The sequence below is a fragment of the Nicotiana attenuata genome, chromosome 7 (genome assembly GCF_001879085.1).
Source record: "Nicotiana attenuata strain UT chromosome 7, NIATTr2, whole genome shotgun sequence".
NCBI lineage: Eukaryota > Viridiplantae > Streptophyta > Magnoliopsida > Solanales > Solanaceae > Nicotiana > Nicotiana attenuata.
In genome coordinates this window covers 34,714,326-34,718,868 of record NC_031995.1, presented here as the reverse complement: position 1 = coordinate 34,718,868, position 4,543 = coordinate 34,714,326, and the positions used below count along the sequence as shown (strand labels likewise).

General features: G+C 37.7%; 1 pseudogene; it reads left to right on the top strand.

Annotated features, from left to right (window-relative positions):
- The window catches only part of LOC109229952, a 167,451-nt pseudogene extending 163,934 nt beyond the window's left edge, over positions 1–3,517 (top strand).

Genomic DNA, 4,543 nt, shown 5'->3' with positions numbered 1-4,543 from the left:
TAATAAGTGAGGGACTAATAAGGAAAACAAAAATTTGAGGGCCTGCCCCTCATTTTGCCTATAAAAAGGCATCACCAATGCCTTGAATCACAAGTTTTGGAACCCAAAAATTCCCTCCAAACAACCATTTCTGCAAATCTGAACTTCAAAATTGATTTCAACTAAAAGAGCTAAAAAAAATTCTGATCTGATAGCTCAAGCCTTTTAGATCTAGATCCTGTCCAAAACAATAGAAAAACTCTCAAAAATCCAAAAAAAAAAAGTCGCATTGAATTCATCCTGTAGCTTCACAGTTCGATTTCGAAAAACTTGATGTCAAATGAGTTTGTTTGTTGATCAATTGGACTGCTGTTGAGTTTCTGAGTTCAATCCTGGGCTATTTCTGAATCGATTTTGAGTTGAGAGTAATTTCGGTGCTGCTGTTGAAAATACCATTGCTGTTGACTGTTGTCTGCACTGCTGACTCATTATTTTCTCACATTTTCTTCATTTTCCAGGTACATGTTAAATCTCCAATGGCTAAAAAACTTAGGGAATTTGTAACTGAAGCCATTGGTTGGGAATATAAAGCTTGAATTGTTTAAGTTTTAGATCGTTCATTTATATATTCTTCACATGATGTTTGCTCCTGTTGATGTTACATACACAGTCGATTTATGTAGTATCAGCATTTGGCATTGATGACTTAGGTTTGGAGGAGCTGTATAACTGGACTGTTCTCCCTCTTGTTCTTAGAAATTAATTAGTCATTGTAATTGGAATTGTATAATTGGACTAGAACTGTGTAGGAATACTTATATTTCATATCCATATGAGTACTATGAATATTAGCTAATTTGTTTCATAGAATGATTTCGTGAGATGACTCGTGAATTGTTTCAAATCTATGTGAGTAATCAAAAATACAATTTCCTATTTCAATAGTTTAATCCCAATGTCCAGCTATCTAATCATGTTAGTTTGACTTAGTTAAAAGATAGTTAGTTTGCATTAGTAGTACTGTTTCCAAATTCACGCCTCTGTTTTTAATCTTCAACGTTAGTAATATTTAGGAATTCACCAACAGGTAGGGGAGTAGATTAATGAGCATGAATTGAAATTCAAAAGGGTCAGTATCATCTGGATGTGAGTAGAATAAATCGAAGCTGTTTTAGTGGCTACTTGTTTAAATTGAATTGAAGCTTGGTCTGTTTTAAGGATTTGGGTTCAACAGCCCATTGTCAAAAGTGTAGGCTTCAGTGCCTTAATGAGCGGCCCAGGTTCTGTTCGTGTATCCCGTGCACGTTTGGGCCTGGGCCAAGGCCTGTGATCGGCCATTCTTTGATGTAGGCCTGAATGCCATTGTCTTATGGTTTGCTTTAATACATAACAAATTCATTAGGATTATATTATTTATTAGGGACAATTAAAATGGAAATTATAGATTGCTTTATATTTGCCCTTTTAATATAAAACGAGACGAGCCTCGCTAAACAAAATAAATAAATTGCGGGGCCCTCGATAAATGTTTATACTAAAAATACCTAGACTCCGGGATGGGCCGTTTAGCGAATTTCACGGCCCTCCCCAAAGATAATAACACGTTAGTCACTTTAGGCGCGTTTTAAATAAATTTACCTTCCTAAATACGGGTGCACATTTATGTGACCCAAATCCAAATCTCAACGAAGTCGAAATGTGTCAGAAATCGCGGGTGCATTTATGTGACGCGGTTCGAGACATGTTTTCACGACGTTGCAATTCTCTTAAAATAATAATGATAAAAGCGGTTCAAAGTTAAAAGCACATAGATTAAAACATGTATTAAAATCAAATAAATAAGCCAAATATGACAGTTGAGCGACCGTGCTAGAACCACGGAACCCGGGAATGCCTAACACCTTCTCCCGGGTTAACAGAATTCCTTACTCGGATTTCTGGATCGCGGACTGTTAAAACAGAGTCATTCTTTTCCTCGATTCGGGATTCAACCGGTGACTTGGGACACCATAAATCTCCCAAGCGGCGACTCTGAATATTTAAATAACAAATACCGTTTCGATTGTCACTTCAAGTTGGAAATAACTCCCTTTATTATACCCTTCCGGGGGTGTAGTAGTGAAAAAGGAGGTGTGACAAGATGTGTGAATGGAAAATGGTGGAAAAAGAAATGAAGGGAAATGAAATTTTGAATTAGTCCCTATTACAAAGGAACTTTGTCCCTCATTGAATAGGAAGAGGAAAATTCTTGTGCTTACATATAGAAGCACTTCTTCTAGCTTTTAGAGAGCTGAGAAGAGAGCAAGCCTCGCACCGTCGTTGTTGTCGCTCGCTCGGCTTCGGCTTCGGATTTGGATTAGAGAGTTGAGGAGAGAGCAAGCCTCGCGCCGTCGTTGCTCGCTCGGCTCGGCTTCCGCTTCGGGTTTGGATTGGATTTGAATTTGGTTAATTGATATGATTCATTGATAATTTTTTTGGACCAAATTTATTTTTCATTTCCCTTATTTAATATTTCCTTTTCTAATATTTTTGCACGGAAAAGTATTAATTCCGCTGCATTATTTTCCAACGGTCAAATTCTCGACCATCCATTCCATTTAACAGAAACTCAAATAACTTCTGTCGAATAGATATCTCTTCAAACGAATAGGCACCTTCGCACATGTTGGGACTCAATATTGTTGGCTATAAATATAGAGGCTTAACCTCATTTTACAACCACCGAATCTGAGAATCTCTCTCCTCTATCTTTTGCATTCTGCATTGTTTTCAAATCAAAAATCGTAAGCATTTTGTGTGATTTGCTCCGCCACTTGAGTTCGCCGAAGTTATGTGATTTGAAGTGCCGCTATCACAGAATAGTTATTCCGTTCGATCCTAGGAGGAATTAATCTGAAACCTTGGACAACTGTGAGGGGATTAAATTCCTTAAGGACACATAAGAAACTTGTGGGCTTAGAATTTTCTATTTTTGTTTTCTTAAACTAATATCTTCTGAATTTCTGGTTGTGAATACAGAATACTAATTAACAAGCTTAAGGAATTTATTTATTTATTTTTGTGTTCATCTTACTTTCTGATTTAGGAGACTAAAATCCTAGTGATTTTCTATTCCCATTTTGGAGATTAAAATCTTCGGATTTTCTACTCCAATTTGAGATTAAAGTCTTTGTGACTTTCTACTCAATCTGAGATTAAAGTCCTTGTGATTTTCTACTAGGTTGTTTGTATTCGGTTTAAAGATATAAAAACTTCAATGAGATACTAATTCTGTTTGTGTCAATTTCTTTTACAGAAAAATGACAACAAGTACGGAACAACAAAATTCTGTTGGGACGACTACTGCTGTAATGGCTACTGCGTCTTCAAGTCGCACAATGCATGCGCCGGCGATGGCACCGGCATAAAGGCCCAAAATATTTTTCGTCGTGGACTTCAAGCGCTGGGAGCAGAAAATGTTCTTCAACCTGACCACACTCAATTTGGAGCGCTTTATCAGCAAGGACGTTCCAGTCTTGGGAGAAAAAACTCCGGCTAATGAGCGGTTTGTGGTCATGGAGGCATGGAAGCATTCTGACTTCTTGTGCAAAAATTATATATTGAGTTGTTTGGAAGATGGCTTGTACAATGTTTACAGTGTCATGGAAACTTCGAAAGAGTTGTGGAATGCTCTCGAAAAGAAGTACAAGACAGAAGATGTTGGACTTAAGAAGTTTGTTGCCGCAAAATTCTTCGACTTTAAAATGGTTGACAGTAAGTTTGTCATAACTCAAGTTCAAGAACTGCAAGTCATTGTTCATTACCTCCTTGCCAAAGGTATAAATCGAATCAATATTTATTTTTTAAAGATATTGATTATATATTATAAATTTATGATTGTAGGTATGGTCATAAATAAAGCGTTTCAAGTTGCGGCATTTATTAAAAAGTTGCCTCCAATGTGGAAGGACTTTAAAAACTACTTGAAACATAAGAAGAAGGAGATGACGTTGGAAGGCCTTATTGTTCACCTAAGAATCGAAGAGGACAATAAGGTTTCAGAAAAGAAGCCTCGTGGAAATTCAATAATAAGGGTGCAAATATTGTTGAGGAAGCTTCAACGAGGAAAAAGAGAAAGAAGCCTTCTGGACCAAAGAACTACCTAGGCAAAAAGCAGTTCAAAGGTATATTCCACAACTGTAGAAAGGTTGGACACAAGGCTACTGACTGGCATGCACCAAAGAAGGACAAGAAGAAAGCCAAGCAATCATGATTGAGAAGAATGATGAAATAGACGACTTGTGTGGCATGCTTTCTGAATGCAACCTGGCCGGAAATCCTAGAGAGTGGTGGATTGATTTTGGGGCCACTCATCATGTTTGTGCTTGTCGCGCCCCTTTTTCTCGCGAAATCGGGTTTCGACATGTGACAACTCTTTTAAGGAAGGGTTTTAAAAGAGAGAGTCGCCACCTAACGGATTAAGGTGCGTTAGGGCGCCTATTTGAAGATAACTCTATTTGACTAGTTTGCGTCACAAAAGATCGGGTAAGGGCTCGAAATTACCTCGAAGAGAGGGTGTTAGGCA